Genomic DNA, 13,368 nt, shown 5'->3' with positions numbered 1-13,368 from the left:
TAATCCCTCCACCTTGCAGATATCCCCTCTAATCCCCCTCCTTGAACATATCCCCCCTAATCTCTCCTCCTTGCATATATCCGCCCCAATCCTTCCTCCTGGCACATGTCCCCCCAATCCTTCCTCCTTGCACATGTCTCCCTTAATTCTTCCACCTTACACATATCCCCCCAATTGCCCCTCCTTGCACATATCACCCCCAATCCCTCCTTCTTGTACATATCACCCCCACCCCCCCAATTCCTCCTCCCTGCACATGTCCCCCTCAATTCTTCCAATTTGCACTTATCCCCCCAATCGCCCCACCTTGCACATATCACCCCCCCAATCCCTCCTTCTTGTACATATCACCCCCACTCCTCCAATCCCTCCTCCTTGCACATATTCCCCACCAATCCCCCCTCCTAGCAAATATCCCTCCTCAGTGCAAATAGTCACTAATCCCTCCACCTCTACTCTCAAACAAATTATTTTAACACAGCCCCCCCCCCCATACACACATTCTAGTCCGGACTGCACACAGTTTACCTGCATCCTGCGTCCTCCAAGTCCCAGCAGAAGGAAGTATATGCAGGGTGGAGGGAATTAAACTGTGTGCAGTCTGAGCCAGCGATCCTGTGTGTGTGTGATGTGCTGTATGGAGGAGCGCTGCACTGACAGGAGGGAGAGGGCACAGCACAGCTTCTCTCCTGAACATAGATCACTGCACCAGGCTGTGCACTCACTTCCCGAGGGATGATACTTGACCATCAGCCAGGGGGTGCACAACAGAAATCTGGGGGGGGGTGCAGCCCACCCCAGCACCCCCCTAGATCTGGCCATGTTTCTTTTTATGAGGAGGTGAGCAAAACTCTGGACAAAGCAGTGGCTGTGGACGTGGTATACTTGGATTTTGCAAAAGAGTTTAACACAGTTCCCCACACACGGTTAATGTGTAAGGTAAAGTCTACAGGCTTGGAAATGGATAGAAAACTGGGTAAAAGATTGTATTCAGAGAAAAGTGGTTAATGATTCATACTCTGAATGGTCTAGGGTTGTCAGTGGTGTACCCCAAGGTTCAGTGTTGGGACCCTTACTTTTGAATATATTTATAAACGATATAGGGTCTGAGATTAAAAGTACCATTTCAGTCTTTGCAGATGACACCAATTTGTGCAGTGGAATAACGTCCTTACAGGATGTCTCCAATTTACAAGCCCAACTCAATGCACTGTTTAATTGGGCAACTATGTGGCAAATTAGGTTTAATTTTCATAAATGTAAGGTTATGCACTAAGAATATGCATGCATCATACATACTAGGAGGAGAATACCTGGGGGAGTCAATGGTGGAGAAGGGTCCTTGTGTTTTGGTAGATCATAAACTTAAGCTGCAGTTTCCAAAGGGAGCAAAATCCTTTCTTGTATTAAGAGAGATATAGACTCCAGAGAGAGAGATATCATATTACCCCTGTACAAATCATTAGTAAGACCTCATCTGGAATACACAGTTCAGTTTTGGGTACCAATTCACAAAAAAATATTGGGGAACTGGAGAAAGTGCAAAGAAGGGCAATCAAACTGATATGAGGAATGGAGGAGTTCCGCTATGAGGAAAGATTAGAGGAACTGAATTTATTCTCTTTTGAGAAGAGGAGATTAAGAGGGGATATGATTAACATGTAAATATATAGGTGGTCCATATAGTGAACTTGGTGTAGAGTTATTCACTTTAATGTCATTACTAGAGATGAGAGAATTATTCAAAAATTCGATTCGGCTGATTCGCCGAATTTGCGGGAGAAATTCGATTCGATGCAAATTTATTCGCCGCGAATTTAACTTATTAAAAGGGTTTCTAGGCTTCAGAGAGCCTTTATATTAGTGCAGAACACTGTACCTTTAATTTAAATGCCCTTGGAGTCTGCTGGGGAAGAGAAATAATACTGTCAGTCAGTATGACATGCAGATGAGTGCCGTCAATCTTAGAATCACCGCACACTTCACTCATTTGGGCAGTCACGGGGCACGACGAAGAAGAAGAAGAATGAAAAGAAGAATGAAAAGAATGAAAAGAAGAAGAAGAAGAATGAAAAGAAGAAGAAGAATGAAAAGAAGAAGAAGAAGAATGAAAAGAAGAATGAGAAGAAGAATGAAAAGAAGAATGAGAAGAATGAAAAGAAGAATGAAAAGAAGAAGAAGAAGAATGAAAAGAAGAATGAGAAGAAGAATAATGAAAAGAAGAAGAATGAAAAGAAGAATGAAAAGAAGAAGAAGAAGAATGAAAAGAAGAATGAAAAGAAGAATGAAAAGAAGAAGAATGAAAAGAAGAAGAAGAAGAATGAAAAGAAGAAGAAGAAGAATGAAAATAAGAATGAAAAGAAGAAGAATGAAAAGAAGAAGAAGAAGAATGAAAAGAAGAAGAAGAATGAAAAGAAGAAGAATGAAAAGAAGAAGAAGAAGAATGAAAAGAAGAATGAGAAGAAGAATGAAAAGAAGAATGAAAAGAAGAATGAAAAGAATGAAAAGAAGAATGAAAAGAAGAAGAAGAAGAATGAAAAGAAGAATGAGAAGAAGAATGAAAAGAAGAATGAAAAAAAGAATGAAAAGAATGAAAAGAAGAAGAAGAAGAATGAAAAGAAGAATGAAAAGAATGAAAAGAAGGAGAAGAAGAATGAAAAGAAGAATGAAAAGAAGAAGAAGAATGAAAAGAAGAAGAAGAATGAAAAGAAGAATGAGAAGAAGAATGAAAAGAAGAATGAAAAGAAGAAGAAGAAGAATGAAAAGAAGAATTAAAAGAAGAAGAAGAAGAAGAATGAAAAGAAGAAGAAGAAGAATGAAAAGAAGAATGAAAAGAAGAAGAAGAATGAAAAGAAGAAGAAGAAGAAGAAGAATGAAAAGAAGAATGAAAAGAAGAAGAAGAAGAATGAAAAGAAGAAGAAGAATGAAAAGAAGAAGAATGAAAAGAAGAATGAGAAGAAGAATGAAAAGAAGAATGAGAAGAATGAAAAGAAGAATGAAAAGAAGAAGAAGAATGAAAAGAAGAAGAAGTAGAATGAAAAGAATAATGAGAAGAAGAATGAAAAGAAGAATGAGAAGAATGAAAAGAAGAAGAAGAAGAATGAAAAGAAGAAGAAGAATGAAAAGAAGAATGAAAAGAAGAAGAAGAAGAATGAAAAGAAGAAGAAGAAGAATGAAAAGAAGAATGAAAAGAAGAAGAAGAAGAATGAAAAGAAGAAGAAGAAGAATGAAAAGAAGAATGAAAAGAAGAAGAATGAAAAGAAGAAGAAGAAGAATGAAAAGAAGAAGAAGAATGAAAAGAAGAATGAAAAGAAGAAGAAGAAGAATGAAAAGAAGAAGAAGAAGAATGAAAAGAAGAAGAAGAAGAATGAAAAGAAGAAGAAGAAGAATGAAAAGAAGAATGAAAAGAAGAAGAAGAAGAATGAAAAGAAGAAGAAGAAGAATGAAAAGAAGAATGAAAAGAAGAAGAATGAAAAGAAGAAGAAGAATGAAAAGAAGAAGAAGAAGAAGAATGAAAAGAAGAAGAAGAAGAAGAATGAAAAGAAGAATGAAAAGAAGAAGAAGAAGAATGAAAAGAAGAAGAAGAAGAATGAAAAGAAGAAGAAGAATGAAAAGAAGAAGAAGAAGAATGAAAAGAAGAAGAAGAAGAATGAAAAGTAGAATGAAAAGAAGAAGAAGAAGAATGAAAAGAAGAAGAAGAATGAAAAGAAGAATGAAAAGAAGAAGAATGAAAAGAAGAAGAAGAAGAATGAAAAGAAGAATGAAAAGAAGAAGAAGAAGAATGAAAAGAAGAAGAAGAAGAATGAAAAGAAGAATGAAAAGAAGAATGAAAAGAAGAAGAAGAAGAAGAATGAAAAGAAGAAGAAGATTGAAAAGAAGAAGTATTCCAGTACAGCAAAAAGTGTATCTGCAGAGAGCTCCGCTATTTCTGACAGTTCTCTGACAGTTCCTTCACATTTACAGCGGTTGAAACATTGTATCTATTTATTTCTGAATAAAAACATCTGTATCCTAAATGGAAATAAATAGATACAATGTTTCAACCGCTGTAAATGAACTGTCAGAAATAGCGGAGCTCTCTGCAGTGACACTTTTGCCGGCTGATCGGGAAAAATTCGATTAGTGCACCCGAAGTTTGCTAAAATTCGGAATCGATGCGAATCAAATTTTTCCTGATATTCGAAACGAATTCCACTTCGCCAGGTTCGATTCGCTCATCTCTAGTCATTACAAAGGACAAGGGGGAACTCTTTGTGTTTGGAAAAAAAGAAATTTAATCTCCATGACAAACGTCCTTTTCACAGTAAGAGCTGTGAAAATCTGGAATAGACTCCCTCAAAAGCTGGTTCTGCGCAGTTCAGTAGATTGCTTTAACCCCTTGGTGCTGAGCAATTCTAAAAATTAGCAGCCCCACTGGACTGGGCTTTTGTCCGTGGGGCCACTAATTTTTGTACCTGTATTTGTGCTGGGAGCGTGCCGCACTGTGTCAGTGAGAGCCCCGAGTCCCGTTCTAACGATTGAGACCCAAAACTCCCGATTCCGGGTCACATGATTGCTATGAAAGCCTCTGATTGGATATCACAGTGATAAGTCACTGTAAAGCCTACCCCCCTTGTTTTCTCTCTCTGAATGGAGTAGAGAGATACATTGTATCTCTCTATGTCCTTTCAGAAAGAAACACAGTGTTTGTAAAAAAAAAAAATTGAAATTAAAAATAAATAAATAAATACAAATAAATTAAAAAAAAATACTTAGATCACGGTTTGATCTAGGTCAGTGCCAGCGTTTGGGTTAAGGTCAGGGTCAAAAGTCAGGGTCAAGGGTCAGGGTCAGTATCTTTTTTGTGTCTGGATTTTTTTTTTAATTTTAAATTAGTATCAGTGTCAGTTAGTGGCAGGATAAAAAAAAGTAAAATGCGCACCATTGTTTCTGCGCCGTACTACGGGTACAAACAACAAACATACACAGGTGGTATCACTGCAATCCTCAGGAGGAGGAGGAGAAATTATTTTGGGTTGTTCTTTGGTAGTTGGTTATGGCAGTAGCAAGAAATATACAACTAAATTTAAAAAAATGTTTTTTTTTTACTATTTCAGGTCAGGTGTCCTTTGATAAAAAAAATAAAATCAGAAGATATCAAGTACCATTTACCACCAAATGAAAGCTCAATTTGTCCTGAAAAAAAAACAAGGTATAATCCACCTGGATGCACAAAGTAGTTGTGATGATATGTACTTGTGCTTAGGCTTTAAGATTTGTTTTACCCTTAACAGTGAAGGGGTTAAAAAGGCCTAAATGCATATAACTGGATACTAACATTTATAGGTAAAGTTGATCCAGGGAATATCCGATTGCCTCTTGGGGGATTAGGATGGAATTTTTTCCACTGCTGGAGCAACTTGGATCAAGCTTTGCTGGGGTTTTTTCGCCTTCCTCTGGATCAACTATGGGTATAGGATTGGAATTGTATAATTTTTTTCTCTTTTTACTGGTTGAACTAGATGGACTTGTGTTTTTTTTCAAGCAGACTAACTATGTAACTTTGTAACCATCTGTTCTAGTGACAACTGAAAAATAGTAGATTTCTCATCTTTTTATTTCATTTCTGTGACAATCGTCTCTAGGACAAATAGAGGTGGTAAATCTGCCCAACAGGGATGTATACTACCATGAAAATGTTAGGGGAGTAAAACCCTTTCCCACTCTTTGTAAAATTTAAAAAAAAGTTTAACTTTAGACACGGTGTTCCCTAGGGGCATACTACAGTGTATGCTAGTGCGAGGGCCATGTTTATCTGTACTAGGGTGACAGGTGTTTGGGTGTATCCCCGTGCAGGAAGTCCCATTGATGTAATTTGGGATGCAGTGGCTGTACAGACACAGACGTTGCTCTCAATTTGACATTCATGCAGGTGCACAGCCCTGAACGCATACTTACATTTGGGGCCGTGCACCCTTACCTGGACAGATGTTAAATTTGGAAGTGCGGCTAGGTCTGTCCCAAATAGCATAAATAGGACTTCCTGCACAGGGATACACAGAACACCTGTGTATCTCTATGCAGGTAAACGTAGCCGTCACACAGACTTATACTCTAGGATCCCCAGTGTGAACAAGGCCTAAGAGGCATTTCAAACTGGTCTCCAGTGCACATTGAATGCACCAGAAAGTATGCTTCATTTACCTATCTACACTTGTTCTAAACATACAAAAATCAGGTGATGTAATCTATGGCAATCAACCAGAATCTTTTCTAACTGTTCCTACCACTCTAAATTTATGAAAAGTTAAATATGATCGATCATTATGCGTAAATGCACTTCAATGGCCTGTTAAAGTTTTATAGACATATCTACCCTCACACTGTGTTTGTTGGTTTTAATGCAACAAATGCCATTTGAAGGTATGGAGCTCTTTTGAGACCCATACAAAAGAGCCAACAAGAGCTGCATGAACATCACTGTAAAAAAAGACACGGTGCCAAAAAAAAAGTATCCATGCCAAAGGGTTGACATTGCTGAGCCTGGATTCCAGATTTGTAGAGACCTGTATACTATATACCTATCTAAGCCTGTATACTATGATGTATACTTGCAATAAGGTTTAACATCTGACTGAGTGATATATTTTACCGTACATGATTGCCCATCAGTATTTTATGGTTGTAACCAGTTTGGGAGTATGTGATAAAGAAAAGAAATATGAAATACTCCAAAATATAAACCAATAGAATTATGCACACTTGAATTGCATTCTGGCTCTATTTATGAAATTGAATTTATGTGTTTAGAATAACCACAACATGCCCAGCAGATATTCCAGAAGCCAAAATATAGAATGCACCAATATAGGAGTGGATGTGTTTGTTGTATTGCCCACATGAATGTATACTGAATGTAAAGAAATTCATTAGGTTTGTTAATTGTCATTGACAAACTACTCACGTAGCTAGGACTACTGCACAGGGGCCCCAAGGGACCAGGGAAATGTCAGAGTATTTATGGGTAGCATTATTGGTGAAAGGAGTTGTCAAGAAAGAAGGACGGTCAAGCTCTGTGTGGAGAGACTCAGATGCTTAAAGACTCAGTTCATCCCTAAACTGATTTTTAAAATCTGAGTAGATTCCAGTGGGTTGTATCAGTTAGTGTAACTTTATTTTCCATGGGGAAGGCTAGAATCACCATCAGCTATTTTCTGAGAAGAAGACTAGAACTCCCATTAGCTTTCCATTGCCTTTTAGGAGATATTTCCCTTCACTTTCTGTCCATGGACCAATTATGTCACCTAAACAGGAATTGAAGGAATTTTTTGAATGGGGATATACTGTTTATGGCTATGACTATATTTCCATTAAGTGAATTTTGTAGATAAAATGGGATGCTTTAGTAAAGGGTTTAACTGCGTTTAAGTGAAACTGATTCAGAGTTGCTTTATTTAAGTGCTAATGGTGTCTCCATGCTCCATTAATGTTTAGATGGATCAGCTTAGGGCAAGATAAACAAATATACCCAAGAAAAGTTCAATATCCCCGGGTGGTGAAGGTGCATCTGCATAACCTCTCGAACACAATGTTCCCACAGATGCACCACTGTTATGGAACTTCCTGGCCTCATAATCCTAGTAGATACTCTTGGCCAGTTGGGTCTGTCACACAAATACTGCACTCAAGCTCTACAATCTATCAAGAAGAAGGATGCTAATTTATACTCAGACAAAAAAAACTTAAAAAAAAAAACAGGACTGACTTAGTGGACCACTTGGTCTGTTTTCTGCCATCACACTTCTATGTTTTGATTGAAATGCCCTGCCAATGAGTCAATTGAAAAAAGTTAAAGTGTTCAGAATCCCAATATTATCAATAACCATGTAGCTCAAGTCTGCTCTATGATCAGTTTGCTTATCTAGTTTAAAGGGAATAAGGAGCTATGTTAGCATGCCATGTTTGACATTACAATTTGAACTGAAGATATAAAATAAGCAGCCACAAATGTCCCCCTTCATTAGATTGTAAGCTCGAAAGAGCAGGGCCCTCAATCCCCTCATGTTTTGCATTGTATTGGTATTGTTCTGTCACATGTTCTGTCCCCCTTTGTAATGTACAGCGCTGAGCGAACTATTGGCTCTTTATAAATACTGTATTATAATAATAATAATAATAATAATGGTTTTACACATCATACCAAACCAGCAGTTGCTCAGCTGTCATGATTTCCATGATTTCATATTAAGTATTCTGTGCTTCTGTTCCACAACATAATAACAAGGTGATGTTTGAGCAGGCCTTTATACTCTATGGTATTATGGTTGGACATAACATACAGCATATTGTCAAAAGCATTGGGACACCCCTCCAAATCATTGGATTCAGGCTTTCCAATCACCTCCATGGACACAGGTGTATAAAATCAAGCACCTAGGCATGCAGACTGCTTCTACAAACATTTGTGAAAGAATGGGTCACTCTCAGAGCTCAGGGAATTCAAGCGTGGTACCGTGATAAGTTGCCACCTGTGCAATAAGTCTATCCGTGAGTTTTCCTTGGTACTAAATATTCCACAGTCATCTGTTAGTGGTATTACAACAAAGTGGAAGCAACTGGGAATGACAGCAACTCAGCCATGAAGTGGCAGGTCACATAAAAACCCATGTAAAATGACAGAGTGGGGTCAGCGCATGCTAAAGCGCACAGTGCACAGAAGTCGCCAACTGTCTAAAGAGTCAATAGCTAAAGCTCTCCAAACTTTGTGTGGCCTTCAGATTAGCACAACAGTGCGTAGAGAGCTTCATGGAATGGGTTTCCATGGCCGAGCAGCTGCATCCAAGCCTTACATCACCAACTGCAATGCTAAGCCTCAGATGCAGTGGTGTAAAGAACTCCGCCACTGGACTCTATAGCAGTGGAGACTTGTTCTCTGGAGTGACAAATCATGCTTATCTGTCTGGCAATCTGATGGCTGTGTCTAGGTTTGGTGGTTGCCAGGAGAACGGTACTTGTCTGACTGCATTGTTCCAAGTGTAAAGTTTGGTGGAGGGGGATTGTGGCGTGGGGTCGTTTTTCAGGGGTCAGGTTTGACCCTTTAGTTCCAGTGAAGGGAACTGCATACCAAGACATTTTGGACAATTTCATGCTCCCAACTTTGTGGGAACAGTTTTAGGATGGACCCTTCCTGTTCCAACATAATTACGCACCAGTGCACAAAGCAAGGTTTATAAAGACATGGATGAGTGAGTTTTGGGGTGGAGGAACTTAACTGTCCTGCAGAGTCCTGATAGAACACCTTTGGGATGAATTAGAGCAGAGACTGTGAGCCAGGCCTTCTCTGACATTAGTACCTGACCTCACAAATGCGCTTTTGGAAGAATGGTCAAACATTACCATAGACACACTCCTAAAACATGTGGGCATCCTTCCCAGAAAAGTTGAATCTGTTATAGCTGCAAAGGGTGGGCCAACTCAATATTTAACCCTATGGACTAAGAATGGGATGCCATTAACCACTTGCCCTCCGGAAGACTTATGCCTCTTCCTGACCATGCCATTTTTTGCTATTTAGCGCTCCTCTATTTCAACAAATAATTGCGTGGTTATGCAATGCTGTACCCAAACAAAACATATGTCCTTTTTTTCACACAAATAGAGCTTTATTTTGGTGGCATTTGATCAACTCTGGGGTTTTTATTTTTTGCGCTAAAAACAAAAAAAGACCAAAAATTAAAAAAAACAAAAAAACTATTTTTTATTTATAAAAAATATATAGTACACTCAAAGTTAGTCATAAATTTAGGCCAAAATGTATTCTGCTGCATGCCTTTTGGTAAAAAATCCCAATAAGTGTATATTGATTGGTTTATGTGAAAGTTTCAGCATCTAAAAACTATGGTATAAATACTGGAATTTACGCCATTTTTTGCTATACGGCACTGCACTGGTTTAACTAACAATTGCGCAGTCATGGAATGCTGTACATAAATGAAGTTTATGTAGTTTTTTTCCCCACAAATAGAGCATTCTTTTGATGGTATTTGATCACCTCTGGGTTTTGTATTTTTTGTTCTATAATCAAAAAAGCCCACAAATTAAAAAAAAATGATATTTTCTCATTTCTGTTATAAAAAAGATCCAATTAACTCTAAGTTCGTCATACATTTAGGCCAAAATGTATTTTGCTTAATGTCTTTGGTAAAAAAAAAAAAAAAAATCTCAATAAGTGTATATTAATTGGTTTGTGTGAAAGCTATAGTGTCTACAACTATGGTATAGATACTGGAATTTACATAGCTTTTACTTTCTGACTGCCTATCACAATTTCATGAGGTGCTAAAATGCCAGGGCAATGCAAATACCCCAAAATGACCCCTTTTCAAAAAGTAGACACCCTAAGCTATCTGTTGAGAGGCATGTTGAGTCCATGGAAGATTTATTTTTTTTGCACGTTTTTTGAAAAGTTTTCATTTCATTTTAAAGTTTTCATTTAAATGGTATATTGCTAACACATGCCATGGATATATTTGGAATTACACCCCAAAATAGATTCTGCTACTTCTCCTGAGTATGGGGATATCACAAGTGTGAGACGTTTTGGCAGCCTAGCCACATACAGGAGCCAATGACCACTTTGAAAGCCTTATGCTGCGTAACTTCCTCATTTTACTTCCTCTGTCAGAGAAAAAGATGAGGAAGCCCAGACAGATGCTCCAATGCGCAATATGGCCACACCAATTCACGCAAAGAAGTGTGCATGAACATAGGCGGGTGACATGTAATCATGCATTCCTGTGCACAAAATCGCACCAGCACACGCAGTGTGCACTAATTGCTGACACTCAGTGGCCTTTATAAGGACTGCAGCTCTGCTCAGTGATTGCTGGATTATCGTCAGCCCCTCCCATTCCTGTGTTCCTGAGTTTACTGCTGATTACCCCTTACTGACCCGGCTTGATCCTAACCTTGTTCTTGTCTGCTGCTCTGTGTATGATCCCAGCTTGCTCCTGACCTTGCTCCTGTCTGTTGCTATTCTGTGTATGACCCCGGCTTGATCCTGACCTTGGACCTATCTGCTGTTACTCTGTGTATGACCCCAGCTTGTTCCTGACATTGCTCTTGTCTGCTGTTCCATATTGATCCTGGCTCTGGCTACTGACTACTCTACCCATCCTCTGGGATCCATGTGCTCTCTGGAGAAACTCCTCCTGCAACTGGAGCACCCACGGGTTCCATCTCATCAGGCATTTCCAAGCAGCAACACCACTGGCAACCCGTGCTTCTTTGGGCACTGCACCTCCTGTTTCCACCTCCAGGGGCGCACTGCACTTAGCCGTAAGGGGAGCCATCTCTCTATTGCAGCCTCCGGTCAGGTACATGACATTCTCACTACATATCACAGTTTCAGAGGCTCTGAAATTTCAGGATAACAAACCCACGCCCCACAAATGACCCCTTTTTGGAAGACTATTTGCTGAGAAGCATGTTGAGTCAATGGAATACTTTATTTTTTACCACAAGTTTGTTCAAAATGACAGTTTTTTTTTCACAAAGTTGTCACTTAACTGATATATTGCTCACACATAACCATGCGTATATGTGAAAGTAAACCCCAAAATACATTCTGCTACTTCTACCGAGTATGGGGATACCATGTGCAAGACTTTTTGGGAGCCTAGCCACATCAGGAGCCCGAAATCCAATGACCACTTTGAAAGCCTTATGGTGTGTAACTTCCTCATTTTACTTCCTCACTACCTATCACAGTTTCGGAGGCCCTGAAATGCCAGCATAACACAACTGCCCCCCAAATTACTCTTTTTGGAAAGCAGGCATGGTGAGCATTTTGCAGATCTCATTTTTTCCTCAAAATATGTTTAATTTGTGGCAACAAACGAGATCTGCAAAATATTCACCATGCCTCTTATCAAATTCCTTGGGATGTCTACTTTCCAAAAAGGGGTCATTTTGGGGAGGTTTGTACTATTCTGGCAATTAAGGGCCTCCAAAACTGTGATAGGTAGTCATGAAGTGTAATAAGAAAATAAAGCCCTTTAAAAGCCTGCAGGTGCTTATTGGATTTTGGGGTCTTGTATGCAGCTAAACCGCCAAAAAGTCTCTCACATGTGGTATCCCCATACTCGGGAAAAGTAGCAGAATGTATTTTGTGGTGTAATTCCATATATACCTGTGGCATGTGTAAGCAATATATCATTTAAATGACAACTTTGTGGAAAGAAAAAATGTTTTTGTCAATTTCCCAAAAAAGAAATTCTTCTATTGACTCAACATGCCTCTCAGCAAATAGTTTGGCGTGTCTACTTTTCAAAAAAAAGGTCATTTGGGGGGAGGTAGGGGATTGTTATCTTAGCAGTTTATGCCCAGAATTAGAAGCTCATACCACACATCACTCACTCTTCTAACCACTTGAAGACCAAGCCTTTTCTGACACTTTTTATTCACATGAAAAATCAGTATTTTTTGCTAGAAAATTACTTGGAACCCCCCAAACATTATACATTTTTAAGCAGATGCCCTAGAGAATAAAATGGCGGGTGCTGCAATTTTTTACGTAACATAGTACTTGAGCAGCGATTTTTCAAACGCAAATTTTAAAAGAAAAATAGAATCACTTTTTTTAATTTTAATGTGCAAAAACACAATATATTGGCCAATTGTTTGCTAAAATATAAAAGATGATGGTATGCTGAGTAACTAGATACCAAACATAACATGCTTTAAAACTGTGCATGTCCCGTGCAAGGCCGACATACTACATACTTTTTTAATATCCATAGGCAACACTTTAAAAGCTTTTACTGGATACCATTTTAGATTTACACAGGAGGTTTAGTGCTAGAATTACTGCCCTCAATCTGACGTTCGCAGCCATTCCTTATACTGTCCCCTTCATTTTTTTTAATCACTTTTATTGTTATTACAGGGAATGAAATATCCCCTGTGATAGCATTAGGCAGTGACAGGTATTCTTTTCTGAGAAATCTGGGGTCTCTTAGACTATAGATATCTCCTCTGCCCTTAAATCATCTGATATCACCAAGACCGGTATGATCAGATGCTTTCCCAATTTAACATAGCACCAAATGAAACCAAAGTGATGAAATGCTTGTAACTTCTGGTTTCTTAGACTATAGATATGATTGGCTCCATTCCAGTCTCCAATCAGCTCTATGGTCAGCTGGCAGAAATGCCGGCTGCATTCTCAGGCTCCTCCATGACACGGGACTGCCCAAAAAAGTCGTGGAAGTCAGCGGGAGGGGGGGCTCCTCCCGCGTCTTGTGAAAGCAATCCTGCAGCTAATTAGACTCTAGGATTTCTTTTACATGAAAGCCAATCACCAGCTGAAAAAAAAACAATACCAGGATG

This window comes from Staurois parvus, unplaced genomic scaffold (assembly GCF_062004578.1).
Source record: "Staurois parvus isolate SC_StPar_1 unplaced genomic scaffold, SC_StPar_1.0 ptg000102l, whole genome shotgun sequence".
Taxonomy (NCBI): Eukaryota; Metazoa; Chordata; class Amphibia; order Anura; family Ranidae; genus Staurois; species Staurois parvus.
Note: the sequence above shows the minus strand (reverse complement) of the source record.